Raw genomic sequence first — 24061 nt, 5'->3', positions numbered from 1 at the left:
GTGTCGCATCCCACTCCGCAGAGAGGACTCAGAGCCCGGGCCTGCCTCTCCACTTCCCACTTCGCTGAGGAGACAAGCCCCTTCCACTCCAAGGACCACACGCCCCCACCGTGCCCCTAGGGCCAGAGCAGGAGCCATGCCTGGGCTCGGATGCGGAGAGGTCACAGGCTTGCATGACCACCACCATCCAGGGAGCCAAACGGTAATTCTGGTGCCGTCGCTGGAGGGCTTTTGTGCAAATAATCTACTGAGGGCTTGTTCTTGGGAGAGACCGGGAAGCAAGTGTTAGAAGTGGAATAAGAGAACGGGGATTTGCTGAGAAAGGCTGTGTATCCAGGTGGAGATTAGCTTTACTTGTCCCCCAGGGAGCCCTGGTGTCAGTAGTGAGACACCACATGTCCTGAGGGCAAGGGAAAGGGCTGGAACCATGTGCTCAACCCTGGCCTGCCCGCCGCCACCGGCTGTCACAGGTGGTGTGGGGGTCTGGGGTCGTGACCTCTGAGGCAGGTGCCTCCCCTCAGCCTTGGGCAACTTTGGGGAAAGGGTATGGCTGTGAGATGTCAGTGTCCAGCAGTTCCAGAAGCCGTGGGCATGAAGGCGATGTGCATGACCGCCAACAGTGGCTTCCTGTGGGAGGCCCACCGTGCGCAGGACCAGAAGCAGAGGCTCCAAATGCTTGAGTCATCTGTCCACGGAGTTTCAGCCACCACGGGCCCTGGGTGGCAGAGGGGGAAAAGCTGTGGAACTCCAAAGGCCTCCCGGGGCTACCGGAGTTAGCAAATGAAGGATGCAGGATGTCCGGTTAGACTGGGGTTTCAGATAAACAACAAACACACTTTCAGTACCAGCATGTCCCAGTTCATATTTGGGACATGCTGGTACTAAACAATTATTCACCACACCGGGTTCGAAGTTAACTGCTCTCGCTGGGTTTTATCTGGCAACCCCGGAGTCGGCCAGTGTCAGGCCGCCTTCTGTCCTGTCCCCCCTCCACGAGCTGAGGCCGCTCGGTGCGCACGTCGCACAGTGCCAGGTACCCAGGCAAACGCTCCTGTCCCTAGAAATGCACCGTAGGACTTCCCTGCTGGGGGAGGGGGGTAGGGGACACCAGGACTGGAACTGCGGGCGCACGTCTTCATCTGCGAACCAAACCCCTCAAACGCCGACACCCCGGCGCGGGCGTGCAGCCCAGTACACGGGCGCGGGGTCAGGCAGGCGCCGTCCCTGCGCTTGGCAGCAGCCCTGGGCTTCCCGCCGTCCTCGCGCCGCCCGGGAGCTTTGACGAAATCCTGTCCCCCACGCAGTCCCTCCCTCGCACCCACACGCCGGCGGCGGCAGCAGCCTCTGCGCGGAGGGGAAACCCAGGAGGCAGACACCCCAGTGGGCTGGAGACCAAGCCCGAAGCTTCACGCGCCGGGTCGAGGAAGGCGCCCTCTCGCGGGGGGGCCCCGTCCGGAGCGGCCCAGCACGTGCGACAGGACACAGGGCCCCGCCGCAGGCCGACTCCAGCGCCCCCCTGCCCCCGGGGTGGGGGGGGCATCTCGGCTCGTGCGGCGTCGCCGAGGCAGCGAGGGACGGGGCGCGCTCGGAAGCTCAGCGAGGCAGCGGGGAGCCGAGGCTATAATTAAATCAGACTGTGAACATATTGTTCGCGGAAACCTTAGCAGAGCATGAGTCACGACGGCGGAGTGAATCACACAGCCTCAGAGTTTCCATTTATATCGCCTCCGCTGGGGTCTTTCTGCTTCGGTTCCAGATCCTAGGCCCCCGCCGCCTGCCTCCTTCGGCCTCCCCCGGAGGAAGCCTCCAGCGGCGCGTGGCTCAGGGCCCGGGGTCCGGCGGGGCGGCCGCGGCGGCGGGGGCAGGAGTGCGGCCCCGTGGGGACCCAGGCGGGTGCGTCCCCAGCACCAGGGCCGGATGACCTCCTGGCCGCCGGGGAGGGAAATGGGCCGGCGAACGCAGCCCTTCCAGCCACTGCTAGCATCTCCGCTGTTGGTTTGGGGATTTTTTATTTTTTACTTTTTTAAAGTAAAATTTGGTGAGAGCGTCGAGGTGGAAACTCCAGGTTAAAATGGAGTTTCCTGATCCTTGCGCTGTTTTTGGTTAAGTTCGCTCCCACGATGGTTCCCAGACAGCACAGCCGGGTGAGCACACGCCGACCGCGGGCTGGCAGCAGGCCTGTCCCCCAACCCCAGGGGCACAGCTGCGGGTACCTGGCCTGTGTCCCCGAAACAGGAGCGCCCGGAACAGCGCTTACCGCCTGGGGTGGCTGCGAGGGTTCGCGAGTTAACAAGCAGGAGGCTGCCAGCCGGGAGGGCTTTCAGCACCGCCAGTGCCACCGGCAGGCCTCTGGTGACAGCAGGAGGGAACACAGCCACACCGGCTTTGCAGCCCGCCTCGGCCAGGATTCACAGGCCAGGGGGACTGCCAAGTACTTCTTGTCTTCAGTCCCAGCCCCCTTTTGTCACAGGTGAGGACACCCAAGCCCCAGCTCCTTCCCATGAGCAACAGAGCCGGAGCAGAACTGTCCTCTGACACCCCTTTCCGAGCTCTGTCCCATGCTGTCCTGCGGCCCCCTGCTGCGCTGCCGTTTTTCAGAGGCGGGAGCGGGTTCTCCCTGGTGGAAGACGGGCAGCGCGGGGCGGTGAGGAGGGACCGGCTGCCGCTCGGAGCCACACCAAGGCTCCGTCCGCGGGGTCCCCGCAAGCATGACACCACCACCCTCCACACGCGTTCAGACCCTGGCGAGGGCCAACACCGTCATCTCATGCAGACCCTCACACGCGTCCCGGGAGGTCGGGACAGGGGGCCGCTCCGCCTCTCCAGCGGATCCCCGCGGCGCTGTTCAGTCTACTCAGACCCAGCATGGACGTGGCCTCCGAAATCCCCAGCTCTCTTCCCACAGGGGTGTTTTCATGACCACACCATGTTCCCCAGGCTTTGAAGGATTTTTATCTAGCAGGCTGCAAGTGATAAGTAAATTAATTTGTTCTCCTGTAATTTATTAATTGGAGACCAACATAATGGCCAAATGAAGTTTCTGTTCAGCGAGGATAAATGGTGTTCCCTAACTGAGGAGCTGGGATTCCTGCCAGAAGCCGAGAAATGTGACATTTTTCTTGGCCCGAGATAGCTTACTGAAGCTCCATGAAGAGCCCCTGGAGAGCTTTATAAAGTGACATCTCGTGGACTCGTGTTACAATGACTGCCCTCTCAGGAGGCCCAGAGACCCAGGAGGGGGAGCCATGGGCTCTGCTGCCACCATGGCAGTCCCCCTTAGGATAACGATTGGGCAAAGACCCAAGGAGGCAGCAGTGCAGGACAGGAAGGGACCTAATACTGGTGCTGGGACTGGGGCCTCCGGCCTGTGCTCCAGGCAGGTCTGCCCACTCTGAAGACTGGGGGCCCTTGTCCTTTGATGACAGCCCCAAAAGCCATAGGGGCTTTTGGAATGTCACCTTCCTCAACTTTTGGACACAGCCCAAACATCTTCGCCAGCTCTGAGGTGCTCAGAGTTCAAAGGTTAAACTCTCCACTACTAAAGACACATTCCTGAAAGGGCCAGAAATCCAGGACCCTCCCACATGGCCTCCTGAACAACGTAGCTAACAGGTCTGTGGTTCTGGCCACACCAGGCCCACGAAGCCACGGGACACTGAGGACCTACCCTTCCTACCTGACATGCTCAATTCAGGCTCACCGAGACCATCACCGATATGCCCCAGGAGAAAATGACAAGACTCGGACCCTAAGCTGATCTGAGCATGAGGGTTTGTGTAGTTAGAAATGCTTGGCTTTGCTGTGAATCCCTGGTATTGTGGAAAGGTCCCTGGATTGGAGTCACAAGGCCATTGGTTTGACTTTCAATTCCATGAATTTATCTCTGCCTCTTTGTCACTTACAACTTTCTTTTTTTTTTTTTTTTAAGATTTTATTTATTTGACAGACAGAGATCACAAGCAGGCAGAGCGGCAGGCAGAGAGAGAGGGAGGAAAGCAGGCTCCCCGCTGAGCAGAGAGCCCGATGTGGGGCTCGATCCCAGGACACTGACATCATGACCTGAGCCGATGGCAGAGGCTTAACCCACTGAGCCACCCAGGCGCCCCCAGCTACAACTTTCATATAAAAACTTACAAAATACACACATACATGCACAAAACTACACACCTAAAAGTTCCATTAAAACTACTATAGTCTCTATTAGTGCCAGGGAAATGGAATGAATGGCAGCTCGAACTAGAAAAAATAGAGGGGGGGGGGCCAAACAGCAGCTTAATAAACAGAGCAAGCTGAGTAAAGTAAAATCAAGCATGTTAGTTAATTCACCAAAATTAGCTAAAGTGAATTTACCCAGTAAAAAACAGACTGTCAGAGTTGAAAATAAAAATCTAGGTTTATTCTGCTTGGAAGGAGAACACAAAATAAGTGCCAAAGGAAGACTGAAAATAAAATACCAAAAAGATATAAGGGAAATGTTAACAAGAAACCGGGTAAAACAGGTGAAGAGAAAAATCAATGCTCAAGACACCAAATAGGATACAAAAGGACGCCGTAGAAGGTAAAAAAATGCAGTCGGTGCATGCAACATTCATGAACTTACGTGCATTCAATAACGTAGATGCTAAGGTTATAAGGGGAAAACCCTTTAGAAATGCAAATAGAATAGAATAAAAATGCAGTGATGGAAGGATGTTTTAATTCACCTCTTTCGGGATTAGATAGATTTTTAAAAAAAATATTTTATTTATTTGACAGAGCGAGATCACAAGTAGGCATAGAGGCAGGCAGAGAGAGAGGGGGCAGGCAGGCTCCCTGCCGAGCAGAGAGCCCAATGCGGGGCTCGATCCCAGGATCCTGGGATCATGACCTGGGCTGAAGGCAGAGGCTTTAACCTACTGAGCCACCCAGGCGCCCCAGGATTAGATAGCTCTTATTTCATTTTTATTTTATCTTTAGAGAGACAGCCGGAGAGCTGGGTTGGAGGCAGAAGGAGAGGGAAAGAGAGAGAATCCGAACCAGACTCCATGCCTGGGGCGGAGCTGAATACGGGGCTCAATCTCACGACCCCAAGGTCATGTCCTGAGCTGAAATCAAGAGTTGGATGCTTAACTGACTGAGCAACCCAGGTGCCCCAGAGAATTGGATAGATCTAATAAGCAAAAACTCAGTTTAAGAGCACAGATGAAGTGACTGATACAACTAATAATTTGGGGTAACAAATACATAGAAAGCCTGACTTCAGATGGAAAATATACACTTTGCATGTCCATGAAATATTTACAGAAACAGATCAGGTACATGACCACAAAAATTTTTTTTTTTTATTAAATCTGTTAAAAAGAAAACCACAGGCCCAAAGTAGTACCACTGGGGCCAAGCACAAAAGTCAGGGCTTGAGATGTAATCTAATTGCAGTTTCAACCTCCCCAAGCACTGCAGTCTTACTTAATTGGTCAGTCAAGAACTGTTTGATGGGAGCCAATGAATCTGATGGGGCCCTCTCCAACCCGCAAAGGAAAAAGGGGGTTAAGATCCCTCTGCTCTTCCCCTTAAGGGAGAGTCCCTGGCCTGGAAAAATCCTTTGCTTTCACTTATGACTTTCTTATACCCCCTCCTATAAAATCCTTCCATGATGTACCACTCCTCTGAGTTCCCCTCTACTTGCTAGACGGGATGCTTGCTGCCCGATTCATGAATCATTTAATAAAGCCGGGGCACCTGGGTGGCTCAGTGGGTTAAGCCTCTGCCTTCGGCTCAGGGCACAATCTCAGGGTCCTGGGATCGAGCCCCGCATCCGGATCTCTGTTTGGCGGGGAGCCTGCTTCCTCCTCTCTCTCTCTGCCTGCCTCTCTGCCTATTTGTGATCTGTCAAATAAATAAGTAAAATCTTAAAAAAAAAAAAAAATCGAATGTTTTCAATGTGTAAACAGAGACCCTCCTAGAAACCCCTTAAAGAGGAAATTCAAAAGGAAGTTGCTGCCAATAACCTAATGAAAAGGAGAAAAGTTTTACTGCTTAAAATTTACAGACACAGTGAAAGCAGGTCTTACAAGAAAATTAACAGTTTAAATGTCTTCATTATTTTTAACAGTATTGGACCTATACCAAACTTAAGCCATTTGAAAAAGAACAGCAAAATAACAACCGGACCATAGAAGAGAGAATGTTTACAGATAAAAGCTGAAAGAAATGAAATAGACAACGAATATCCCTTCCCCACCCCGAATAGCTCAAGGGAAAAACAAACATAAAAGCTGGTACTTAGAAAAGACAAATAATAGAATCTTGCAAGCCCCTGGAGACAGATCAAGGGGAAAAGAAAACAAGCCCAAGTTCACAAGAGGAGGACTAGGAAAGGCGATCTACCCACAGGTTTCTTAGAAATTAGAACAATCATGTACAGTTACAAGGAAATTTGAACAACTTAAAGGAAATGATTTGAACTTAAAGGAAATCATTTCCTTTAAGTTGTTCAAATTTCCTTGTAACTATGGCCACCAAAACCGACCAACAACTTCAACGAGACCAATTCCAGATTGGAAAGGAGAGCGGCGGTCTACCGTGAAAAAGGCACCGCACAGGCCCACCCCTGGCTTTTATCCAGCCTTCAGTGCACAAGTGAGTGCGGGGTTCTTTGTGTCTGCGTTTCTTGGACACAAATGATAAGGGCTCTTGTCAACATGTAGAGTGGGATTTAGGAGATCTGGAGGGGGCCTGAGAGTCTGCCTTTTTTTTTTTTTTTAAGATTTTATTTGACAGAGATCACAAGTAGGCAGAGAGGGAAGCGGGGGGGGGGGGGGGGGATGCAGGCTCGCTGTCGACCAGAGAGACCAATGCAGGGCTCAATCCCAGGACCCTGGGATCATGACCTGAGCTGAAGGCAGAGGCTTAACCCACTGAGCCACCCAGGCGCCCCAAGAGTCTGCCTTTTTGACCAGTTCCCAGGTGAAGAGGATGCTGCTGATTCATGGACTTCACGCTTCCGGGCAGTCGGGAAAACGGATCCATGTTGCCCCAGTTCGCTTGACGAAGCATATTATATATATATTGAAGCGTAACTTCAATACCAAGATCAGACAAAGCTCATCCTAACAACAGGAAGGTGTCCTCAACCTCAACATCATTCACAAATACAGATGGAAATTCTAAATCACATTAGCAAATAGACTCTGGCATGAAATAAAAGATGTAGAAAGTGTTTCAATATGAAGAAAATTAGCAATATGATTCTATCAATAAACCAACACAGAAAACCATACAGGCAGCCTAATTAATGCCAGGAGACGCTAAAAGCAACCATTCCTAATAAAAACTGCCAGTAAAATAGGAATAGAGGAAAACTATTGTTGGGTCCTCCAAAATTTGGTACCCCAATAATGGGTCCGTGATTAAAGGACCGAGACTGATACAAAGCGAAGGTCAAGCAAAGCTTTATTTCGCGCCAAGCATCAGGAATCAGACCAACCATCAAAAAGACTGGCCGGGGCCGCCCCTCCAGAGAGGACGACCCCTCCCTGCTTTCCAGACTAACTTTTATAGAGCAAAGCCCATGTGGTTGGGCCTGGCCACACACAGGAAACTCCACAGTGATGCTAGGTGACCAACTGAATTACAATTTACCCTAGTAGACATTTGAACCAGCCTATCACACCTTGGTTAGGATTGGTGCCAAAAGGCTCCCAAAGAGTGGGGGCCCATACTCCTTGGTAGCTAGGAGACAGTATGTGCCCCCACTGATTAACTACCTCCACCTGGCCTGACCCACCCTTGGACTTGGACTTTGTTACCTGGGACTGGTTTCCCAGACTTGCTTTTAAGTAAGTTCCCTGGGGGCGGGGGGGCAAGGTCCATTTAAGCTGTACAGCAAAATGGCAGTTCAACCGGGGTGGTGCCGCTCTGACTAAATAGGCCTTTACTCTATGTAAACAAAACTAAGAACATTTATTAACAACTAACAACAAGTATTTTAAATGTCAAAACACTAAAAATGTTTAATTAAAATCAGGGAAGAGACAGGAATGCATTCGAACAAGATGATCATTTAATACTGTTTGGGGGCAGAAGTTCTCAACCCCAGATGCCTATCAGAATCCTCTGGGAAGCTTTTCACAATATATATGGATTCAATCTCTGAGCCTAGGGGCCTGAACTAGAATTTTTTAAAAAGCTTCCTGGCTGATGTTCATACACAGCCTGGAGTGAGAACCAGTCTTCGAGGCTTCGGCAAACATAACATGTGAAGAAAATAAAATAGCACGTGCGATCACTGGGAAAGAAGGAGTTTCCAGATAAAATGTAGAGTTTCTAATGAACCATGAATAATTTGGGGGGATAAGTATGTCCTGAGTATTGCATGGGACATACTCCGTCTAAAAAAATTATTTTCTGAAATTCATATTTAACTGGGAATTCTGCATATTTTTTTTTTGCTATGTCTAGTAACCCTAAAAGAAAAGTTAAATTAGCTCTGTTTATTGGTGCTACAATAGTCTACCTCGAGAACCCAAGAGACCATGTTTAAAAAAAAAAAACAAAACCTTTTATTCTTACTAACAATATTTGATAAGGAGGTATATATGTAGATATATTACAACTTTTTTTTTACTCTAACAGTAAGTACCTAGAAATGAAAATGGGGATAAGTTTTTCTTATAATTGTGGCAAAAAACTATAAAATATTCAGGAATAAATTTAATATTAGAGACATAAGACCCATCAAAGAAAACCTATAATATGCTATTAAAAGACAGAAAACAATTTATGAACAAATGGAAGGTTATAATTGTTTTTAGATAGGAATACTTACTATAATTAAAAATGTTAAATTTTCCAAATGTAATATATAAATTTCATTCAATTTCAATTAGAACCTTAACAGGACTTTTCTTGGAATTATATAAGGTTATCTTAAAGTTCACAGAGAAATAAATGTCTGAAAATAGCTAAGAAAAGGATGAAAAGGACAGTGGAGGAGCCTTACCATGTGTCGGAGGATTCTATAAAGCCACAAAAATCAAATTAACATCAGTATGAAAAGAAGCAAAAATTAATGAACCTATCTAGAAAATCTAGAATATTGGTATATTTGAGAAATTAGTTTATGACCAGTGTGTTGGTTCAATTTCGTGTCAAAGCATGGACTGTTCAATAAAGGAGACCAGAGTGACACAGTATCCATATGGAGGAATGTACAAATAAACCATATAGTAGAGTACATAAAATCAACTCCTGGACATAAAGGCTTAATGGAAAAATTAAAATCTTGCAAGAAAATCCAAGAGAGTAGGGGCACCAGGGTGGCTCAGTTGGTTAAGCATCTGACTCTTGATTTTGTCTGCGGTCATGACCTCAGGGTCCTGGGATAGAGCCCCATGTCAGGTTCTGTGCTCAGCGGGGAGTCTGAGATGCTCTCTCTGCCTTTCCCTGTGCCCCTCCCCGCTTGCTCTAAAATAAAACAATCTTTGAAAAAAAGAAAAGAAAGAAAGAAAATCCAAGAGAGTAAGTACATCAACTAGAGGGAAAGAAGACTTTCTTCAAGTCCAGAAGTTGCAAACACAAATATGCAGGGTCTGTAAGCCCACACCAGCCCCAACTGCCCTGGGGTATAGAAAATAAGCCATGGGGTCTTTTTGCCTTGTTTTGGTTTTTCTCTGGTTTTCATCCTTTTCTCTTTTTTATATTATTATTATTTTTCTAAAAAGCCACAGTTTAAAAGAACAATGAGCATATGAAAGAGTCAGCTCTAGAACCTCACTCAACCGCAGGGGAGCTCTGCTGGAACATTCCAGGTGGGAGGGGCTGGCAGACATAGTTTGTACTCCTCTTCTACCTTGAAAGCACAGACCAGTGCACAATCTAGGCGCCCTAACCAGCCTGCCTGCTCAGCAAACCTGGGCCTCTGGCCCACACCAGCTGCAGGTCTCCTACCAAGGTGACCACAGGGCAGTACACACTAGGATACGGCTGGGGAGAACTCACTACAGACACAGCTGCAAAGCACCCCAGAATATGCTAGGCCCACACCCCTTTGGCTATAGACGGCTTGCTAGGGTATCTGGCTTGCTAGGGTGTCAACTACTCCAGAACATCTCAACTGACATCTGCTCTGGATCCAGCTGCCCTGCCAGGATGCCCCCTGCAGGGAGTGCCCTGGAAACCCCTGGCCTGTGCCTGCATCAGTTTCAGCCACTTCACCAGGGCACGCCCTGTGTAGAATGCCCTGGAACCCTCCCGCCTGCACGGACCTGGTCTCCAGCTGCCTAGCAAGGGCATCTCCTGCCAAAGCAGCTTGGGAGACCCTGGTTCGCACGTGGTTGAGCTTCAGCTGTCCTGCTGGGGCAGTTTGCAAGGAGAGCCCAGGGACCACATCAGTCCATGCCCATTTTACCTTCAGCTGTCCTGCTAGGGTGCCCTCTATGCAAAGCACCCTGGGACCTTCTGGCCTGTACCTTACCTCAATTCCAGCCACCCCTTCATTCAGAGCAACCTCTGCACAGAGTCCAGGAACACCATGGTTTATATTCACTTCTGCTTCAGCTATCTAGCCAAGGTACCCCTCTATTTGGAGAGCCCCAGGCCCCCCCAGCCTGCGTGCACTTTCGTTTCAGCTACCCTACTAGGGCACCCTCTGCACAGAGAGCTCAGGGACCTCCCAGTCCCCACGCCACATCAGCTCTCCCCACCTTGCCAAGGTACCCCCTGCGCAGAGGACCGTGGAAGCCTCTGGCTAGCACCCACTTCAGCTGCAAGTATCCTGCTGGGCTCACCTCAGCACGCAGATCCCCGGGACACCCTGGCATGCATCTGCTTCAGTGGCAGCTGTCCTGACAGGGCACCTGCTCCACAGAAAGCCCCAGGACCCCTATTCCATGGCAGCCACAGTTCCAATCAGCCGGCAAAATTCACCAAGCACACACAGTCGATACAGGGAATGACCAAACACAAGACCATTCCATCAACTTTAGGAGAAGTAGCCATTCTGCCTAATCCACAGAAACAAACAGAGGAAGTCAAGCAAAATAAGGAGACAGAGAAATATGCTCCAAAATAAAGAACAAGAGGGGCACCTGGGTGGCTCAGTAAGTTAAGCATCTGCCTTTGGTTCAGGTCATGATCCTGGGGTCCTGGGACCAAGACCCACATCAGGCTCCCTGCTCAGTGGGAAGCCTGCTTCTCCCTCTCCCTCTGCCTGTCACTCCTCCTGCTCGTGCTCTCTCACCCTCTCTCTGTCAAATAAATAAATAAAATCTTAAAAAAAAAAAAAAGAAAAAAACCACAGAAAAACAACTAAACAAAACAGAGATAAGCAACATGTATGATAAAGAATTTAAATGAACATAAAAATAGTCACTGGGCCAGAGAGATGAGTGGAAGAATTCAGTGAGACCTCCAATAAAGACATAGACGATACATTAAAAAAAAAAAAAAAAACAGAGTTGAAGAATACAATAACTGAAATAAAATTAAAAAACACTAGAGAGAATCAAGAGTACATTAGCAGATGCAGAAGAACATATCAGTGACCTGGAAGATAGGGTAATGGAAAGCACCCAAGCTGAGCAGCAAAAAGGGAAAAAAATTTTTTTTAAATAAGGATAGTTTAAGGGATTTCTTGGACATCAAGCAAAACATTTGCATTATAGGGGTCCCAGAAGAAGAAGAGGGACAAAGAGGTTAGGAAACTTATTTGAAGAAATAATAGCCAGAAATTTCTCTAACCTGAAAAGGAAATAGACACCCAAGTCCAAGAAGCACCAGAGTTCCAAACAAGAAAAACACAAGGCCCACATCACTACACATAATGAAAATGTCAAAGTTTAAAGATAGAGAATTTTGAAAGCAGCAAGAGAGAAAAAGTTATCTTCAAGTGAAAACCCCATAAATCTATCAGCTGATTTATCAGCAGAAACTTGGCAAGCCAGAAGAAAATGGCATGATATATTCAAAGTGCTAAAAAGAAAAACACCTGCAACTAAGAATACTTTACCTGGCAAAGTTATCATGCAGATTTGAAGAGATAGAATTCCCCCAGAAAAACAAGATAAAGGAGTTAATCATTACTAAACCAGCCTTACAAAAAATGTCAAAGGGACGTTACGTGAAAAAGAAATGTGTGTAATTAGACATAAGAATATTATGAATTAAAAGATGTAAAATACGACAACATATACACAAAACACAGAGTAGGGAGTAAACAAGAAAAGAGGAAAAGTTTTTTTCCTTTCTTTTTATTAGAATGTATTTGAAATTAAATGACAGTAAATTAATACAGATCATTTACCTAGGACATTATATAGGAACCACACATGCATGCGCGCACACACACACACACAAAACCAGAAAGAAAGTCAAACATTATAGAAACTCATCAATCACAAAAGGAGAGCAAAAGAACAGAGAAGAAATACAAAAGCAACCAGAAAACAAATAACAAAAGGCAATAAGTACATACCTACAAGTAATTACTTTAAATGTATGTGGCCTAAATGTTCCAATCAAAAGACATGGGGTGCTGGAATGGATTATAAAAACCAAACCAAACCAAAACAAAACAAAACCTATCTATATGCTGCCTATAAGAAACTCACCTCAGTCCTAAAGACACATATGGAATGAAAAAGAAGTCAGGGAAAAACAGTTACCATGCAAATGCAAGTGAAAATAAAAGCTGGGGTATAGCTTTATATCAGACAAAATAGACCTTAAAAAAACACTGTAACAAGAGACAAAAAGGGCACTACAGGTGGATGGCTCAGTCAGTTAAGTGTCTGGTTCTTGATTTTGGCCCAGGCCATGATCTCAGAGTGAGATTGAGCCCTGCACGCGGCTCTGCACTGGGTATGGAGCCTGCTTAAGATTCTCTCTCTCCCTCTCTCTGCCCTGTCCCTCCCCACTGTCTGTTCTCTCTTAAAGAAATAATAATAATAATTTAAAAAAAAAAACCTGTAAATAATCTAATATTATTCCTAAAGGAACTGGAAAAAGAATAACAAAGCCCAAGGTGAGTAGAAGAAAGGAAATTATACTGATCAGAGTGGAAATAAATGACAGATTAAAAAAAATAGAAAAAAAAAAATCAATGAAGGCAAAAACTGGTTTTTTGAAAAGATAAACAAAATTGATAAAGCCTTACTCACATTCATCAAGAAAGCAAGGGCCCAAATAAAGAAAATCTGAACTAAGAGAAAAGAAACTGACACTACAAAAATACTAAGAATTAGAATAATATGAAAACTAATGAATGAATTAATTAATCTAAAAGACATGGATAAATTCCTAGACACATACAATCTTCTAAAACTGCACCAGGAGGAAACAGAAAATCTAAACAGATTATAAGTAACAAAAATGAGTCAGTAATCAAAAAACTACCAAAAATTAAAAATCCAGGACCAGATGGATTTACAAGTGAACTTGACCAAACATTTAAAGAAGAGTTAATACTTATTCTCCTCAAATTATGGCAAAAAAATAGAAGAGGAGGTTATCATAGAGAAGATGGGTGGGGAAAAAAATGAAATAGGTGAAGGGGATTAAGAGTACATTTATTTCGATGAGCACTGAGTAATGTATAGAATTGTTGAATTATTATATTGTACACATGAAACTAATATAAAGCTATTATATCACAAAAAAGAAAAAAAATAGAAGAGGAAGGAAAGCTTCCATATACATTCTACAAGGACAGCATACCCTGATACCAAAACCAGACAAAAGACCACAAGACAGACAGACAGACAGACAGGGGGAGGGGAGGAAAGGGGAGAGGAAAAGAAAACTATGGGCCAATATCTCTGATGAACACAGATGCAAAAATCCTCAACAGAATATTAGCAAAACACATAAAACAATACATTAAAGAGAATTCACCACAACTGTAATTTATTTCAGGGCTGCAAGGCTGGTTCGGTATCTGCAGATCAATGTGACACACTACAGCGACCAAGTGAAGGATAAAAGTCATGTGATCATCTCAATAGATGCAGGAAAAGCATTTGACAAAATTCAATGTTCATTCATGATTTAAAAAACCTCTCAACACAGTATTGTTAGAGGGTATATACCTCAACATTAATAAAGGCCATATTTGAAAAACCCACAGTTAATAGCATACTCAACTGTAAAACACTGGTAGTTTTTCCTCAAAGATCAGTAATGAGACAAGGATGTCTACTTTTACCACTTTTATCCAACATAGTACTAGAAGTCCTAGCCACAGCAGTCAGATAAGAAAACAAAAGGAATCCATATTGGTAAGAAGTTAAAATGTCATTATTTGCAGATGACATGATACTATACATAGTCAATCCTATGTATCAACAAAAAACTACTAGAATAAATTAATTCAGTGAAGTTGCAGGATACAAATTAATACCCCCAAATTGGTAGCATTTCTATACATCAATAATGAAGTAGCACAAAGAAATTGAGAAATTTATAGCTACCTAGGAATAAATATAACCAAAGAGGTGAAAGACCTGTACTCCAAAAACTATAAAACACTAATGAATTAAATTCAAGATGAAACAAATGGAAAGATATTCCATGCTTGTGGATTGGAAGAATTAATATTGTTAAAATATCCATATCACCACATCTACAGGGTCAATGCAATCTCGATCAAAATGCCAACAGTATTTTTCACAAAACTAGAACAAATAATACTAAAATTTGCATGGAAGTGGAAGACCCTAAGTAGCCAAAGCAATCTTGAGAAAGAAGAAAGCTGGAGGTATCACAATTTCAGGTTTCAAGATATAGTACAAAGCTTAGTAAGCAAAAGGACATGATACCAGCACAAAACAAGACATGGAGATCAATGGAATAGAATAGAGAGCCCAGAAATAAACTCACAGTTATATGTTCACTCATTTGTCTAATCTATGACAAAGGAAACAGGAATATACAATGGGGGAAAGACCATCTCTTCAACAAATGGTGTTGGGAAAACTGGACAGCTACATGTAGAAGAATCAAACTGGACCGTTTTTTCTTAAAGATTTTTTATTTACTCATTTGAGACAGAGTGCAAGAGTGAAAATGGGAGCAGGGGAGAAGAGAGTCTGAGGGAGAAGCAGCAGCAGACTCCCCATGCTGAGCAGGAAGCCTGATACAGGGATCGACCCCATAACCCTGGGATTATGACCTGGGTCAAATGCAGATGCTTAACCGACTGAGCCACCCAGGTGCCCCCAAACTGGACCACTTTTTAACACCATACATAAACATAGACTCAAAACGGATTAAAGACCTGAATGTAAGACCTGAAACCATAGGAGAACACAGACAGTAATTTCTCGGACATTGGCCACAGTAAGATTTTTCTGGACGTGCCTCCCGAGGCAAGGAAAACAAAAGCAAGAATAAACTACCGGGACTACATCAAAATAAAAACCTTTACACAGTGAAGGAAACCATCAACAAAACAAAAAGAGACTATATTTGCAAATGACATCTCTGATACAAAGTTAACATCCAAGAAATATAAGGACCTTGTACAACTCAATATAAAAAAAAAAAAAACCCAATTTAAAACCGGGCAGAGGACCTGAATAGACTTTTTAAAGAAGACATACGAATGGCCAACAGACCCACAAAAAGGTGCTCGACATCACTCATCGTCAGGGAATATATATATCAAAACCTCAGAGAGAGATCACCACACACCTTTCAGAATAGCTAGACTCAAAAACACAAGGAACAAGTGTTGGCGAGGATGTGGAGAAAAAGGAACTCTCATGCACTGTTGGTGGGAAGGCAGACTGGTGCAGCCGCTGTGGGGAGCACTATGGGGTTTCCTTGAACAATTAAAAATGGAACTACCATTATGTTCCCAAAATTCTACTACTGGGTATTTACCCAGAGAAAACAAAAACACTACTTCAAAAAGACACATGCCCCCCTGTGTTTACCGCAGCAGGATGCGGAAGCAACCTAAGTGTCCACTGACAGATGGGTAAGGAAGGTGTGTGGGGGGGAGTGGGTACACATACCTCCAACGGCATATTATGTAGCCATCATAGAGGACGAGATTGTGCCATTCGAGACAACATGGGTGGACTTTGTTAAGAAAAAGAAGTCAGACTGAGACAAATATCATATGACTTCACTTACAAGTGGAATCCTAACAAAAGGACAAATGAATAAACAAAAAACAGAATCAAACAGAGAACAAGGTAATTGTTGCCAGAGGGGAGGTGGGACCATGTTGAGCAAAATGGGTGAAGGGGAGTGGGAAACACAGGCTTCCAGTTATGTAAGTTTGGGGAATTAAAGACCCAGTGTAAGGCACACACTCAATGCTATTGTTATAAGGATGTATCAGGGCAGACAATGGCTATACTTTGTTGAATCACTACATTGTACAACCAAAAGTAATGTAACATGGTGTCACCTATACTAAAAAAATTTAAAAATTAAAAATAAATACATATTACAAAAGTAAAAAAGCAAATAAGGTTATATTTACTACATAAAATATAAGAACTTTTGTAAGAGAAGGGAACATGACAAAGTCAACAGCAAGAGATGTGGACAAAAATTTCCAACACAAATGACAAAGGGTTAATTTCTGTATTATACGAAAATATCTTACCATCTGATAAGTTGAAGTGCTCAAAAGAAAAAAATGAGCAAAAAAAAAAAAAAATCCCAAATATAGAAGCCACAGAACAGCATGTCCAGACAGATGAAAAGATGCTCAAAATCTCTAGCAGAGAATATCAATTAAAGAACTCTGTGGTGAGTGCTGTGAACTGTGTAAGACGGATGAATCACAGACCTGTACCTCTGAAACAATACATTATATGCTAATTAAAAAAAAAAAACTTATGAGATCATTTTATACCCATCAGAGTCACAAAACAGAACTGTAACCCCTAATGCCAGTAGAGATGAGGGAGAAGGGAGTTTTCATACATTACACATGGAAATGGCATTACCACAGAGTTTTAGGAAGACAATACAACAGCTCAGCCTTTTTTTTTTTTTAAGATTTTATTTGTTTATTTGACAGAGAGAGAGAGATCACAAGTACACAGAGAGGCAGGCAAAGAGAGAGGGGGAAGCAGGCTCCCCACGGAGCAGAGAGCCCGATGCGGGGCTCGATCCCAGGACCCTGGGATCATGACCTGAGCTGAAGGCAGAGGCTTTAACCCACTGAACCACCCAGGCTCCTCAACAGCTCAGCTCTTAATTTTAAAAGACAGTTAATATACTAACCAGAGATTCAATTTCTGGCAGTCCGTCCCATTAGTAGGGATCGATTAGGCCCCCTCTGTAGGGACATACATTCAATATTTATTGCAGCCTTGCCTTAGGGGTATTGAGCTAGAAACAAAAATCAATTCCTATTAAAAGCAGGCTGGCAGGGGCACCTGGGTGGCTCAGTGGGTTAAAGCCTCTGCTTTCGGCTCGTGTCATGATCTGAGTCCTGGGATCGAGCCCCACATCAGGCTCTCTGCTCAGCGTGGAGCCTGCTTCCTCCTCTCTCTCTCTGCCTGCCTCTCTGCCTACCTGTGATCTTTCCCTATCAAATAAATAAATAAATAAAATCTTAAAAAAAAAAAAAAGCAGGCTGGCTGAATCAAGGATGGTCCTCCATAGCACGGAATTATTATACGGCCATTAAAAAGAAAAATCAGTGAACCAAAGGGTTCATGGTAACAGGGTCCGTAATTACCCCAAAGTCTGTCAGTAGCAGAGTGGATAAATAAGTTCTGGTATATTCACACAACAGGGGGTTGGAGAATAACCAGAATGAACAGACGACAACTACAAACCACCACCTTGTGAATGTCATAAATACAAGGTCGCACAAAAAAGGAGGTACTGAATGACTCCATGGACACAAAGCAGACCAAAAAATAACCGACGCGGCTACAAATCACAGTGATTGTTACACTTGGATGGGGGAAGGGGGAGAAACACAGCAGGAGGCGTGAGGGGAACTCTGGGACACTGCAGGTTCTGTCTCTTTTTTTTTTTTTCTTTTTAAGATTTTATTTATTTGACAGACAGAGATCACAAGTAGGCAGAGGCAGGCAGAGAGAGAAAGTGGGGGGCGGGGGGGGGAAGCAGGCTCCCTGCTGAGCAGAGAGCCGGATGCGGGGCTCGATCCCAGGACCCTGAGATCATGACCTGAGGCCAAGGCAGAGGCTTAACCCACTGAGCCACCCAGGCGCCCCAGGTTCTGATCTTGATCTGGATGCTTACATGGGTGTGCTCCTTGTGGAAATTCACCAAGCAGTACACTCATGATGTGTGCGTTTGTAAAAGAATTAGAGGCATTATAACTTGTAGGGATTTCAATTAGGTCTTATTGGTTGAGGGAAGAGGAATGCAGAGAAATATGTAGACTAGAATGTCGTTTTTATACAGTATGCAATAATAAAACTGCCTTAAGGGTTACTGCGTATGTAAACACATGCTTGTACGAGGACAGATCGAAGTCTGCATAGGTTCATGTGGGACGGATAAAAACACGGAAGGCCATATTGTGGGTTTGCGTGGCTTCCCTAGGTGAGGGAGAAAGGGTGATGAAGGCCATGATTATGTTATAAAGGGAAAAAAAGGGGCCCTTGTTTCTTTAAAAAAGTATATAAAAAAGATAATATTCCATTTGTGTAAAAAAAATTAAAAACATTAAAGAGGAAAATTATTGGGGCACCTAGGTGGCTCAGTGGGTTAAGGCCTCTGCCTTCGGCTCAGGTCATGATCCCAGGGTCCTGGGATAGAGCACCGAGTCAGGCTCTCTGCTCAGCGGGGAGCCTGCTTCCCCCCTCTCTCTGCCTGCCTCTCTGCCTGCTTGTGATCTCTGTCAAATAAATAAATCTTTTTTAAAAAAATAAAGAAGAGAATTATTGAGAGAGAAGTTCTACTGAAGTTTACCAGAGACTCACTAAGTGATAATATTGTGTAATTCCAGCATCGTGGCATATTGTGAACATCAATCATTGTCTAAGTAAAAATACGAAGGCTCAAAATTATTAACAAAGAGCAATAGATTTAAAAAAAAATCTATTTATTGGCTTTTAGCAATATGGTGGACTCAGACAACTTGAAAATCCTCTTACCATAATCACCTAGAAGTACTGGGTAAAATGTAACATAATTATTTTAAGTGTGCAGTTAAGCTCACGAATAATAAAAGCAAATCCCCGGGTGCCAGAAACAAAGAGGGAAGTGGGACAGCACAGGGGCGAATGCTTGCACTAATGGGTATTTGTCTCCAGAACCCAGGGGTTTGGTGTTAATTCCCACACAGGGGTAATAAATGAAGCTTTGGGAGGTAGGGAATTGGAACTGAGTACTTCGCATAAAGCCAAGACCCTCAAAGGGCTCTTTGATTTATGAAAAGATTTAAAAACAAGAGAGACCACAGGACACAGGGCTTTGGGTGGGAAAAAAAGAAAAGCTTTCTGAGAATTCAAAACCGCAGGACCACAATTCGCGCTGCTTTTACTCTACCCACATAGTTCAGAAATGCCAGACTCAAAAGTAACAGAATTATTTCTCAAGCAGGGATACTATCATGGCCCAAGGCAGAAGCAAACAAAAAACCTCTCGAGAGTTGCGCCCACAACCAGAGACTATGGGATTTTACCCAGGGAAAAAAACCCCAAAAGCCCTGCTAGGGAGGGATTCACAATAAAAAATGACAGAGCCCACGCGGGACCCATCCAACCTGATCGAGAGTCTGCACATAGAATCATACCCCCAGGAACGCTCAACACAGACACAGACAGAGATTATCAAATACATACATATAAAATGAAGAGTAGAAAGGAAGAAAACAAATCCTAAAAGAACTAAACCCTACGAACAAGAGAGCCAGAAGAGTTGAACCAAGTAAAATAGGAGAAAACCCATCAGGTATCATAGAATAAATCTTTTTGAACAGATTGTAATGATAATGAAAAACTATTAAGACATTAGAGAAAACTAAACTAATTGGGAAAAATACACCATGTTTATGGATAGGGAGACTCGATACAGTGAAAATGTCAATTCTCTCCAGGTTAATCTATAAATTTAAGGCAGTTCCCAGCAAAATCCAACAGGAGATTTCACAGAAATCCTAAAATGTACAGTTTTGTGAATACCGAAGCTCTGCTCCCAGGGAATACAAGGTTTGGTCCCTGAGAGCCTCTGGTCACAAGATTTTTGTCAAGTGACCCATGACAGACCTCCTCTATGTGTGTTTCTGTTCAAGGACACCTCACTAGATAGGTACAGTTGACTCATTAACTGGGGTCAGCAGCATTCAGCCCCCAGCCCCGGAAGCTTATTTAATACACCTGTTTTCTCCCAACCACTTCCCTGCCTCCCGTCTCCATCTCAACACCCCCCTACGCCAGCCCCCCCCCCCCATCCCAGGGTCTTCTTGCTCTTAGGAGCAACACTAGAAAACCGTTCAGCACTATGTTTGAGGATCATCTTAAACACTGAAATCACCAACACAAAACAAATGGGGCCCTAAATTAAGCCCAGGTGAAGGACACTCATTCACAGTAGGAGAACCAAACCAGAAGGCAGAGCATCGCCTTGTTTGCCCTCAACTGGTACACGTTTGACTCCAAATTTCACTACTTGCACCCGGCCACCATAAATATGGATTTGGGGTCACACACTTCAATGAGTAGGGGAATTTGCAAATACAGAGCCCGCAAACAATAAGCAACGACTGTATCTTTGTATTTCCAGGGTTGGAAAGAATATTTGTTTTTAGACAAGAGGCAAAAAGCACAAATTACAACAAAAAAGACTGACAAACTGGGTAAGCTGACATTTAAAACTTCTGCCTGGGGCTTGCAGACGCCGCCCTGGAGCATCCCACGCCACCAAGCCATCGGTCAACCCGTCTGTGTTCCTCCAGATTGCCGGGGACCACAAGCCCTCGGGTTGTGTCTCCTATGAGCTGTCGGCGGACCAAGTTCCAGTGACAGCAGAGAACGTCTGTGCTCTGAGCACTAGGGAGAAAGGATTTGCTTATAAAGGTTCCTGCTTTCACAGGATTATTCCCTAATTTCTGTGCCAGGGTGGTGACGTCACAGGTCATCGTGACACTGGCGGCCAGTCCATCTAGGAGGAGAAATTTGGTAAGAATTTCTTTCTGGGGGGACGCCTGGGTGGCTCAGTTGGTTAAGCAACTGCCTTCGGCTCAGGTCATGATCCCAGCGTCCTGAGATCGAGTCCCACATCGGGCTCCTTGCTCGGCAGGGAGCCTGCTTCTCCCTCTGCCTCTGCCTGCCATTCTGTCTGCCTGTGCTCACTCTCCCCACCCTCTCTCTGATAAATAAATAAATAAATAAAAATCTTTAAAAAAAAAAAAAAAAGAATTTCTTTCTGGGGCACACAGGTTCTGGCATCTTGTCCTCAGCAAATGCTGGACCCAACACAAACGGTTCCCGGTTTTTCACCTGCACTGCCAAAGCCAGTGGTGGGAGGGCGGGCACGCGGTCTTTGGCAAGGTGCGCGAGGGCAGGAACATTGTGGACACCATGAAACACTCTGGGTCCGGGAATGGCAAGACCAGCAAGAAGCTCACCATGGCCGACTGTGCACAAATCTCCTAAATTTGACTTGCATTTAACTACCAGACCGTTCCTTCTATAGCTCAGGAGGGCACCCCTTCACCCCCAGCTGCTCCAAATATCCTACAATCTCTGTGCTCTTGCTGCGACTCCACGGATTCCAGATTTTCCTTGTTCCCCTCCAAGTCTAGCTGGATTGCAGTTGAGAACTATGAAATAAAAATGAACAAACAAAAAAACCTTCTGCGTAAAAATCTATGTCAGAAGGAAACCTGAAAAAAACCCGAACTATATTGTTCACCCCAAACTAATAACACTGTATGTTAACTGAAATTATAATAAAACTAAGAATATACTTATATTAGAAAGAAAGTGAAAAATAAAGTCACAGACTGGGAGAAGATAATCTGCTCCCCAGATAAGCAAAGGATTGTTATCAAGGAGAGCTTTAAAGTTCCTAGAAATCAGTAAGAAAAAGAAAAATGAGGAAAGGGGGAAAAAAATGAGGAAAAGAACAAGCATTTTCTTAAAAGAAAACAGACTGCCAAACAAAAATGTGTTCCATCTCATTTGTAATAAATATAAATTAAAAGTGAGATTTCACAACTCTCTATATATTGTACATAAATACTTTGTCAAATTGAAATGTGGCTGAACATAACTCATGTTTCAAGCGGGAGTTTTACAACATTCAGTAACAATCTTCAGTAAAACCTAACTACATTTTTAGGTAAAATTTCCAACAAAGGCATTTAATTTCAGAGATTAGAAGCCCAAGGAAGAAGATGAGAGTTCCAGAAAGGACCCCCAAAATAGATAACCAAATGATACTCAGGAAGCAACAAAAAGACTCATTCTTGACCACCAGGGATTGGACGTTTCTCGAAACCACTATCCTGGGATTATCAGTGGATTTTCACGTGAGATAATGGGGCAGAAGCTCTGTATACACCAGGGAGTACACATTCAGAGCACTCATCAAGATTCTGTTCTTTTGGGGCGCCTGGGTGGCTCAGTCGGTTGCGTGACTGCCTTCAGCTCAGGTCATGATCCCGGGGTTCCGAGATCGAGCCCCACATCAGACTCTCCCTGCTCAGTGGGGAGCCTGCTTCTCCCTCTGCCTGCCGTTCCCCCTGCTTGCTCGCTCTCTCTCTCTCTCTCTCTCTCTCTCGCTCTCAAAAAAAAAAAAAAAAAAAAAAAAAAAAGATTGCTCTCTTGGAACCACTCTCAGTACAAAATTCTGTATTAGTCGGGGTTTTATAGATACATAAAACCAGCAGAAGGGGTTGACACAAAAGTGGGATCTGGGTAAACAGGTTCTGGAAGACGCCTTACCTGGTGTTGGAGCTCGAAGTCCTCAGGGCAGGTAGTCAGGAGGGGAAGATGAACACAGGCTCGAACCCACACACACACAAGCCGGCACCACACAAGGACGGACCGCAGCCAGAGTCCCTTCCTACCGTTTCTGGCGTTGGTGATGAGGCCGTGCTGTGGAAGCCACGGCCCTTCATCACGGAGCTGACACACACCTGGCCCGGGTGCCTCATCACGGAGCTGACACACACCTGGCCCGGGTGCCTCATCACGGAGCTGACACACTCCTGGCCCAGGAATCAGAGAAGCTGACGGAGGATCCAGGGGAACTCAGAGCAATTGTGGGCCACTTCACACCAACAAAGTGACTCCGCAGCTCAGCAACAGTGTGTGCGAGCTACACTATGGCTGCTACTTCCCTTGGCCTTCCCAATCACTCAAGAGTCTCCCTGGCCACCCACTTTAACCGGAAACATACGAGAACAGGCATTCTGAGAAATGCGGTTCAGCCTAGCCAAACTGACACACTGCAAAGCTGTCACATTCTTTAATGGTTGTGTCTCTTCCGAACCTCCTTTTGTTCTAGAGTTAGCCTTAGTAAATTACATTTTTCTCTAAGAAACAGTCTATTCACCTATTTTTAAAAATAGTTACTCATCATATTCTTGGGAACTATTTTTAGCAATTTCTGGTAGAGCTACAGTTGTATTCCTTTTCACTCATTAATATGGCTATCTTATGTTGTTTCTAATTTAATTACATTATTATCAGAGAATGTAGTATCTTTGTTTTTGGTTGCTTGGTATTTGAGATATGTGTTGAAGTCTAGTAGAGGGTCAATTTTTATAAATGTTCCATGTGTGCTTGAAAACAATGTGTATTATCTAAAATTAATTCCAGAGTGCCTGCACACGCGTGTGCGCGCACACACACACACACACAAAATTCAGTGGATTAACTGGGTTGTCCAAAAATCTATACACTGTTCTGTTATATAAGTGGATTATTCCTGACATAGGTGTATTAAAAATCTCCCTCTATCAATTTTTCCTAGTAATTACGTCAATTTTTGCATTATAAATTTTAAAGCTGTTATTGGATGCATATGTGTTTATAATTCTTTTATCATCATGGTGAATCATTCCTCTTAGCATTCAATAATGACCCCTTTTATCCCTAATGATATTTTTGCCTCAAAGGCTATATCCTGTCCA

The 24061-nt window shown here is 44.7% G+C and overlaps 1 pseudogene; it reads left to right on the top strand.

Moving 5' to 3' along the window:
• The first annotated feature begins 2500 nt into the window (after positions 1–2500).
• LOC101671046 lies at positions 2501–21575 on the top strand (annotated as a pseudogene).
• The last annotated feature ends 2486 nt before the right edge of the window (positions 21576–24061 follow it).

This window comes from Mustela putorius, unplaced genomic scaffold, assembly GCF_011764305.1.
Source record: "Mustela putorius furo isolate JIRA1106 unplaced genomic scaffold, ASM1176430v1.1 tig00003836_pilon_pilon_pilon, whole genome shotgun sequence".
NCBI classification, from domain to species: domain Eukaryota; kingdom Metazoa; phylum Chordata; class Mammalia; order Carnivora; family Mustelidae; genus Mustela; species Mustela putorius.
The sequence above is the reverse complement of the archived record's forward strand: the minus strand, read 5'-3'. Positions and strand labels throughout refer to the sequence as shown.